Source organism: Pteropus vampyrus, unplaced genomic scaffold (genome assembly GCF_000151845.1).
Source record: "Pteropus vampyrus isolate Shadow unplaced genomic scaffold, Pvam_2.0 Scaffold331, whole genome shotgun sequence".
Classification (NCBI taxonomy): Eukaryota; Metazoa; Chordata; class Mammalia; order Chiroptera; family Pteropodidae; genus Pteropus; species Pteropus vampyrus.
The window spans coordinates 957,109-966,529 of record NW_011889112.1 but is presented as its reverse complement, the minus strand read 5'-3'; the positions used below and the strand labels follow the sequence as shown (position 1 = coordinate 966,529).

At 48.9% G+C, this 9,421-nt stretch overlaps 1 protein-coding gene across 2 annotated transcripts in view; it reads left to right on the top strand.

Annotated features, from left to right (window-relative positions):
- Window positions 1-956: 956 nt before the first annotated feature.
- RASSF4 (Ras association domain family member 4) overlaps window positions 957-9,421 on the top strand; it is a 34,253-nt gene continuing 25,788 nt past the window's right edge. For both annotated transcript variants that reach the window (XM_011378140.2, XM_023522116.1), the window contains exon 1: window positions 957-1,035. The gene's annotated coding sequence lies outside the window, so the exon portion shown is untranslated. The remainder of the gene's footprint in view (window positions 1,036-9,421) is intronic.

The window sequence follows — 9,421 nt, the reverse complement described above, 5'->3', positions numbered from 1 at the left end:
CTTCCTTTCTTCTGAGTTAAGTCTGTGGGCCCTGGACCCCACTTAAGAGGGGCTGTGCTAACTGTTGTTAGGACTGCCGGATTTGGGGTAAAGATGAACAGACTTAACTTAGCAGATTTTTGCTTATGTGGGCACCTGCATTTTTCTAGAAGGCCCAAAATAGACACGTGACCTTTTAAAAGGGTAAGAACCACAGATAGAATAAAACTAAAATGATTTATGTTGGGGGTAGGGGAGAAAAGGTCCATCCGAGGTCAGGACTGGGAATCACCAGATAAAAACAAATTGCAAATGTTTCCATTAACTTTCCCCCCCGCCTGCCCTGCTATGCCCACACTCCAGAAACACCGAACGGTTCAGAGTTCCCCAAAAGGCCTGTGTGGTCTTCCGTGCCCTCGCCTCCGCACAGGCAAATCCTCCGGGAGCAGGAGGTGACCAGAAGAGAAGTTATCTTTTTGTATCATAGGGTCCTCTCTGAGAGGCTACGCCAAGCAAACGACGGGACTGCACACGGGTGCCCCTTGAGTGAAAATTAACAATTAACAGGTTGTACTGATAAACTCCTCCCCCGCGACGGGCACTCTAGTAATTGCGGCGCCCACGCAGTGGCCTTTGTTGGAAAACCCCCCACGGTTCCCAGACCCTCCCAGCCAAGTCGAGGCTGCTTGCTCCGCTAGTCTCCGGGCACTGTGGTGGTGGTGGTGGTGGTGGTGGTGGTGGTGGGAGGACATATCATAGGCCCGACTCGCCGAACATTCCCCGCAGGTCCTTGGGCACAACCTGGAGTCGACCCTTCCCTGTGTGGCCCGAACAAGGTGGCACCATTGGCCGGCGCTCGAAGAGAGGCGGGGAGATGCGGGACGGAGAGTAAAAGATGGGCGTCGTGATTGGCCGAAGAGGAGCGAGGGGCGGGGAGGGGAGGTCTCGACGCGTAGGACACAAGAGGCGGTGGTCAGTGGGTGCTATAGACGCAGCTGCGGGTGCCGGCGAGGCACAGCACTAACAGCGGCTTCTGGACTGTGCGATGAGTGGACGGTGAGTGATAGATGGGCAGGAGAGTTCGGGGAGTCCAGGGAGCTCGGACACCTACGCCCCCGAGCCCGCCCCTGCCACGGGCTCTTGAGCCTGGGCATAGGGTTCTCTCGGCTGCAGAGCGCAAGATCCCCTCTCGCTGCCAGCATGGCGCATCCCGAGCCTCAGGCCCAATGCTGAGTTGGGAGTGAGCATTGCGCCACGCACTTCCTCCAAGGTGCAGGCACCTTAGGGGCTAAAACCTGAGCACGATAGGTGACACAGCCACAGGCTATACCTTTGCCCACATTGTCTCTCAGTCAGTTTCCTAGAAGCATTTATCTTGGAGTTGGGAAGAGAGCTTGAAGCGCCTCTGGCACAGCTCTCAGATTTCATAGATGGAAAACCAACGCCAAGGTGATAGCAGAGGGAGGAATTTGCCTCACAATCGCCGTTTTTAGAGAATTTGCCTTGTTCCCAGATCTGTGCTAAGGGCTTTTTATCACAGTATGCCCTCTACTTCTTATAGTCCCAATAGTTTCATTATCCCCATTTTCAGATGAGAAAATTAAGGCTTAAAGAATTATGGAAGTGTCCAGTTTGCCCAGATGAGGCAATGGTGGAGTCAGGATTTGAATCCAGGGTTTATTGTGCTAAGCCTCATTCATTTCATCCACTGAGAGCTCACCCTGATTTCTCCTGACTCTTAGTCCTGCACTTTAGACTCAGACACCTCAGTGTTTTTATTAACCTGACACAGCCCTGTGGGAGGGAGGACCTCCTCTCACACCAAGATGAGAGCCAGGCCAGTGCCAGTGCTGTCTCAAAACTCTGTAAAGAGAGATTTAGTAACCCCACTTAACAAACGGGTTAAATAAGGTCACAGCCAATAAAGGACAGAAGTCTGTAATTTGAAGCAAAGCAGGCCAGAGCCATGCTCTTGCACTTGCAGAAGAGACCTTCACTGGCTACTCTGTAGTTCAACTGCCCACAACACAATCAAGATTTGTTGCCAGAAGCCATGATTTAAAAATAAAATAAAATCTTGTAAGTGAATTGGTAAGACTAACAGGTACATGCAGATCTGCCTGCCTCCTGCTCCTCTGTGTAATTCCTGAGCTACTTACTGCCACCAGGATGGGAGGTGCTAGAGAGAGGGAGGGCGGAAGGAAAAGGTTGGGGGAAAGAGGAAGGAGGAGAAAAGAGAAAGAAGATGGAACATGTTAAAATTAGGTCAAAAAATTGCTGACTATAAGTGGTAATGGGGTGTGTTTTGGCACTTTCTCAGTGTTTGTTAAGTCTATTTTCATTAGTTCTTGTCATAATTCTCTGTGTGTAGTGCTGGTGGTTCAGTACTTGACAGTGAAAGTGAGATTGAGGCCACAGATGATAGCGTCAGTGTAAAAGTCGCTAGTTGGGGGTTGTATTTCCACCACGAAACTCCAGTGGGTAACCTGGAGGTCATGAACAGGGTGAAGGTCCAGGGTCCTCCTGGGTAAAGTCAGCTAGACAGTGAGTCATAACAATGAACATAGACAGAACTCAGGCATGTCACACTTTGGATCCTGTAAATGCAGTTTCAAAGAGGAGACCCTGGCTAGGGTGTCTACCAGAAAGCCCTCTAGACCGGGCATCTGGGTGCCTGGGGCCTGGTTTTAACAGTCAATTCAGACATATGTACTTGCTCAGAGTTGTTCCTGGTGGGAGGACTGTCATCCTCTTTGAGTTCCACATTCGCATCCCATTGCCCTGCTGTCTCTCCGGAGCCCCTGACTCCTATTACGACCTATAACTGGAGTTTCTGTTTATTTTGTGTGAGCCCCATGTAAGGCATGTCGTACATGGCTCGTCATTCACCTTTACAGCTGTTAGTGATTCAACTAATGAGGAATCTGAGGTTCAGGGAGGGAAAGGGACTTGCCTAAGGTCACACAGCTAAAGAATCACAGCAGAGCTTTAAACCTAGATCCTTGTAAAGACTGAGTGGTTATCCTGTCACAGAATACATTGAAGAAAATACTTTGAAATTGTTTTAAAGTACATTAAAATAAAATAGGAAGTGGCTGCAGTTTTTTCCCAAAGCTTCTGCAGTTTTTTTCACTCTTGTTAAAGAGGAACTTGCTCTTTGCTCAGTCTCATCTTCTAATTGTCTAACCTCCTTTCCCAGGATGCACTGTTCAGGGAGAGATTTAGAATCCCCTCCCTTCACTTTGCTTGACCTTGAGAGGTGGGGCAGAGGATGTCATACAGCCCCGTAACTGCAGAACTCAAAAGAGCCCTGAAGACACTCTAGACCAGCGGCCAGTACAATCCAGGCTAAACCAAGGCGAGAGTGATGACACAACATGCTGAAGTCACATACTAAGTTGATACTCCAACAAAACTCACACCCAGACTTCTCTTCACAATGCCTCTTGTCTCCTGTCCTTTGCTGTGACACATTTCAGCAGAAGTTCTTAACCTGGGATCTGGGGAGCCAGGGCTACATGAACAATAGCTTCCTGATAACCCTGCAGTTGTATGCAAATTCGGAGTGTGCGTACATGCATGCGCGCGCGCACACACACACACACACACACACACACACACACACACAAATTTTTCTGGGGAGAGTGTGTTAAGCTTTCAAAAGACTCCAAAGGGCTCCATGACCCAGAAGGTTCATAGGCACACAATGTCTCACAGGAAACCACCTCCAGCTGCACATGGCACAGAGGACTGGCACAGTGCATGGCACAGGTGGAGGCAGCTGTAGAGAACACCCAGTGTAGCCCACTGCAGCTGGCCCCAAGCACTCAGAGGAGCTACACCACTGGCCCCAGGCCTCAGTGATCATTCTGAGCACCTATTTGGCCCAAAAAGCTTAGCTGAGAGGATTCCTATTTCCATAGACCCCCTCTTCCATAGAAGAAGTGAGCCTGGTTTGGTGAGGAGGGTCCCACGGCACCAGGGGGTGTGCATGTGAGGGAGAGCCAGAGGATTGGAAACACCTTTCTTGCCTCAGGCTGATGTGCCCTGAAAGCAAGGACAGAAATAAGAATGCGGTTATAGAGGTTTGGGTAGGAACTGCTTCTGGGCTGGGGCTGTCAGGAAGCTGGGAGGAAGGGCCTCCTGCCTGGGCACAGAGGGCCCTCAGAGGAAGGGCAGCAGTGTCAGGGAGGCCTGGGTGCCAGAATGGTCTCAGGAAGAACTGTCAGTGGGATCCCAGGACTGCAGGTGTGAAGGTAAGCTGGGGTCCATGGGGTCAGCCCAGAGAAGGAAAGTAATAGAGGTAGCTGATGACTCTGTGGTCACTCCTCCTTGCACAGTGTCATCCCAGGGCTTCCTAGCCATCAGTACTGGGGCAGGGAGGTGTGTGGCTGAGCCAGAGAGATGTGATGGTGGCATTGGGAGGAGGGGGTAGGACAGCAGTTTGGAAGAGGGCAGGATCCGCAGCTGCTCCTGCCATGTACATCCCAACAGTTGGCGCTCTCAGCAAAACATGTGCAGCCTGTGTCTAGCCAGACCCCCTCTTGGAGGCAGCTGGTACCAGCACTGCAGCTTCTTTCCTCGCCAAGGTCTTGCCATTTGCTCTCTAACAGGTGCCAGGGAAGGCCTCTTTAAAGGTGCCTTGTTTTTTATACCTTCCTGCTGGCCCTGGCTGGCATTTGAAAGCTGTAGCCTCTGGTTGTGGAGCAGGGAAGTCAGGCTTCCCATGAATGCTTGGCAGTGTCACCAGCACCTGCCCTCTCCCTTGGAACCTCCAACTTCCTTCTAATGGGAACAGACTGGGTGGAGAGACTCCCAGCTGTGCCCCACATGTTCTGTCCTCCTTTGTTTTGCTTCTCATGTCACTTTCTTTACATATTAGATTTTAATCATGCCTAAGAAAATGAGAACCATAATTTTATAAAACGTTAGAACAGAGGTTACCAAGCCCTTAGATGTCTCAGACATTCTCATAGTATTTTATTTTTAATACTGACATATTTTCCATTTTACCAAGTAAGGACAACAATGACCATCCTTTTTTTGCCATTATTTTATGAAAGAGCATTGGAAGACTAAAAAGCAGGCAGCACACAGCCTTGAAATAAAGGGCTTTCAAATGCACTCAATTTAGCTTCAAGAAAATTCCATTTCATTAGCCTTCTTTTTCTCCTGCCTTTGGCCAGCAGGAGTTGGGCTGTACTGGTAACCTGAAAAACCACAGAGCTACCTTCTTCTGTGATAACCGGCTCCATGACCACAAAAGGGGAAAGGTGGGTCACAGGCTAGCAGTTGTAAAGCCTTCATTGTCCAAACCAAAAGCCAGGGACAATAACGAGGGCAGGCTATGGTGCCAGCTGTCTTCAGGCGCTCCTCCCCAGGGCTGGCAGAGCAGCCACTGAAGTGGAAAGTAAAAACAATTCACTGCTCATTCACTGGGGACAGGTTACCAGGGCTGACATACCACCCTGGGGCCCCTCCTCTGGGGCACAGGGATCCCTGGCTACGGCTGAGCCCTCTGGTTGAGGACAGAGCTTCCTATGAAAAGCAAGCGTGGAGGTCTGAGCTATGTGCACTGGGGCCAGGGGTCGGGGGTGGGGTCCGGGGAGGGTGGGATGGGGGTGGGGAGCAGGACAGGACAAAGGCTGGACTCCCAGAGCTGCAGGGATTGGCCTGCCCAGCTGCATGTCTCTTTGTGGTTTTCAGAGTGTGCCTGGGTGGCAGGCCATCCCCCACCCATCTTCTCCCCAACTCCTACTTCAACCAAGGCAGCCTCACTTTAATTCGTTTGGGTATTGACCTTCTGCCTAGTGTTTTATCTAGATAAGATTGTGCTTTTTATTAAAGGTTTAAAAATACTCCATTAGTCTACTAAATGTGCAAGAAGAGTGAGTGTTTAAGGGGCAGTTTCAGGAACATGCTCCAAATGAAGAGAAATCTCCATTTGCTTTCTTGCTAGGGTTTTTGCATTCTCTTTCTCTCTCTCTCACTTGAAGCTCTCTCATTCAAATTATCTCTAGGACATCCCTTAGGTACATGTGCAGCTTAACTCAGAATTAAACAAGACACTGGGATTATCAAAATGAATGAAAATCTTCTCAACTTTCAGTCTGATAAAAGAGATACAAATGCAATGTTCAGATCTGGAGTGGAATTCTGTGAGTGACCCCAGAGCTCAGGACTGGAGCTCAAATAGATGGCAGTGTTGTTTACTTGGGGTGGAGGGATGGAACATGTAGGGGCTAGAAAGACCATGTGATGTGCTTAGGACCACATAGATGATGAGTGCTCGAGGACACAGAAATATGTGTTTCTCTCAAAGGAGAGGCTGTTTTTCTTGTGGGTCCAAGATTCCCATTCTATAAGGCTGGAGACCCAGCCAGGCAAGTTGGAAGAGTCTGCCTTTGCTGAAGTTGGCTCTTCATTACCTCCCCTCAGCCTTGCTCACCTCCCGCCCTCACCTGAGATGGCGTGCCCCATTCTCTGTCCCTCCAAGCTAAGCTGTTTACCCTTTGACCCACTTTCCCCTCTCTCCACTCATTTGCCATCTGCAATCCAGGACCTACTTCTCTTTCCTCCTGATTCTCTCCTCTGTGCAACCTCTCCCAGCTGATGCTGCCCAGCTCTAGCCGGAGACACTCAGCATCTTGTTTATGGTCTTTGAATTATCAGGCTCTTGAGTAAAACACTCCTGAAGGCCAATGTGGTGAAGATCTCATGTGTTACTCAGCACAATACTTTGCAAATAGTATTATTTGGAGCCCTAGACAAGGCCCTGGTTGGGGCTCCCCACCACCCACCTCACTGTCAACCAAACTAGCCCCCATCAAAGGCCAATATTCCCATTGTATAGATGGGAAAATTAAGGCACAGAGAGGAAAAAGCATGCAACTGAAGCCACACAGGTCTTTAGCAGCTTGCAGCCCAGAGCTCTGTAGGAAGCATCTTCTATTAATAACTAATCACTCCTTGACTTATAGAGAAGTCCACCTATAAGTGTTCCTACTACATAAAGCAAAATGGGCATATTCCTCACATGCTATAGGAAAATGAAAGTACTGTAAACTGAGTCATATTGTGAATCAGAAGTCACAAACTGGAGCCCCACTAAGGGCATCTGTCTTACAACTGTGTTTCGTCTAGCTATATTTTATTTCTCTGTCTCTCTGTCTCAGTCTGTGTGTGTGTGTGTGTGTGTGTGTGTGTCCATTGAAATAATTTGGAATTATTTACTGCATTATCCACTGGAATTATTTACTACAGTAGTCAGGATAGTCTAAGTTATGTAGTACTAACAAATCTCTAAAAACACCAGGGGCTTATCACAGCAAAGATTGGTTTCTCCTTCCCAGTCCATATCCACTGTGGGTTGGCAGAGGTTTCTGATCCACAAAGGCATTCAGGGACCCAGGCTGACCATCAAGAAGCTACACCAATTGGGACATGTGACTTTCAAGGTCACCATGGAATGGGACAGGAAAGCTACAAGACTGTAGCGGCTTAAATGAGCTGGCCTGTTTGCAGTTAGTCACATGGCAGAGGGCTGGAGACTGTGAGCCATCAATTGTTATTCCAGGGACAGTAAGTGTCTCTGCCACAATCACCCAACTTGAAACAGTGAATACAGCCCATAAAAATCCAGATTTCTGGCTTCTCATGAAACACCAGAAAAGCTGCCTTTCTAGAGAAGGAATGTGTCCCCCAACTCCCCCATGGACTCCACGAACCAGTGTCTCTCAGTCGAGTCATGTCCTTGGTCCCTGGAGACTTTTATGTGTTTTATTCCAGTTATATATGTACAACTCTGAGAAAGTTGACTTTTGGGGACCTGTGAGGTTCCTTGTCTTCATCCACCAATTTAACAGCCATTTATGGGCTTCCTGCAATGTGCCAGGCTTGTATTTGGTGCTGGAAGCAAGTAGTGAGGCAATAAACCAACATCCCTGGTCTTTACCACACCACACTCCTCTTTTTCTATGGGAGTCAAAACAGGGCCCAGCAGAGTGGGAAGCAGGTAGCAGGAACTGGGCAGGAGAGGAGCTGCTCCTGATACTGGAGGAGGGGGCTACTCTGGCAAGGGGCTACTCTGGCAAGGGTCTCCTGGAGGAGCTAACATTGGGAATGGACAGGGAGGAGGCTACGTTCTGAGCAGAAAACAACATAGTAAAAGCCCAAAGGGAAGAAAAGGCACAGAGTCCATTAGGGGACCTGTGAGCAGATCAGGAAGGCTGGAGCTCAGCAGGAAATGGGGAGGAGTAGGAGAGAAGCTGGGTACAGAGGAAGGCAAGAGAAAAACTACCTCCTCTTCTGGGTAAATGCAGCCCTTTCTATAATAAGGTTGCTAAAGCAAGACATCCTTGTGCCATGGGCCCACTGAAACAGTGTTGAATGAGAACTCCAGACACACAATCTTAAAGTTCCTGAAACTAGCTGCTGTGTTGGGAGTGTTTGAGGAACTACCCTGAGGCAAAGCCTGGCAGACCACTTTTTCCACAAGAGACTGGAGGTGCTGAGGAACTGAAACCCAATTTTGAAATAGGCAAAGAAAAATGCAGCAGGAGGTCCCTATACTAGGTTCCGTTGTGCCTACCCTGTGCCCCATGGAGGTAGGGCCTTGTACTGGCTACAGCTAGGGGCTTGTCCTGCAGAGGGGCCTGACCTCTATCCAGGCCAAGATTTGCCTCACTCAAGACCAAGGCAAAGGGGAGGTATTTATAGGATGATTCTGAGGTCAGGAAGCCCACCTCCCTCAAATAATTCCCCTTCTCCATACCAACCACGTTTTCTCTGCCTCTGGAATCAAGCGCTCATGCCAACACAGAGGCAGACTCATCTGTGCACAGTGTCAAGCAAGTAGGGAGAGAGTGGTCAGAGTCAGTGTCCAAGGGGACAGAGCACTCTGCAGTGACAGATTCCACTCCAAAGATATTAATAAGACAGCAGTTGGGCCCACAGTAACATTTTCACACACACACAGGTCAGGAAGATGTGACTGAGCCAGGTTTATGTGAACATATGTTGGCGTTTTGTGAAGGGACCTACCTCTGTGGTGTGAAAGACAGGCTGTGTACTCTGTCTGTGCACCTCCCAGTATAACTTAACCCCTCACATTCCTGGCTGCAACTTGGAAGAAGGGAATCTGTGCAGAAGATACCAACAAGGTAGAGAAAGTGCTAGTGGATTTACCCTCCGTGAAAGAAACCTGGGAGCTGGGAGCGTTTGAGAAGCTCCACAAACCTTTCAGGTTGTGAATAGGAAGTTTCCTGTGTGAATCCACTAACAATTCTGTAGGGCAGAGATTACTCCCATTGTACAGATGAGAAAAGGAAGGCTCAGGGGTGTCAAGCAAACTCAAAAAGAGTCTGGAAGCTTTGGTAAAAAGAAAAGAAAAGGAAAGAGAGAGAGAGAGAGAAAGGAAGAAAAGAAAGAAAGAAGAAAGAAA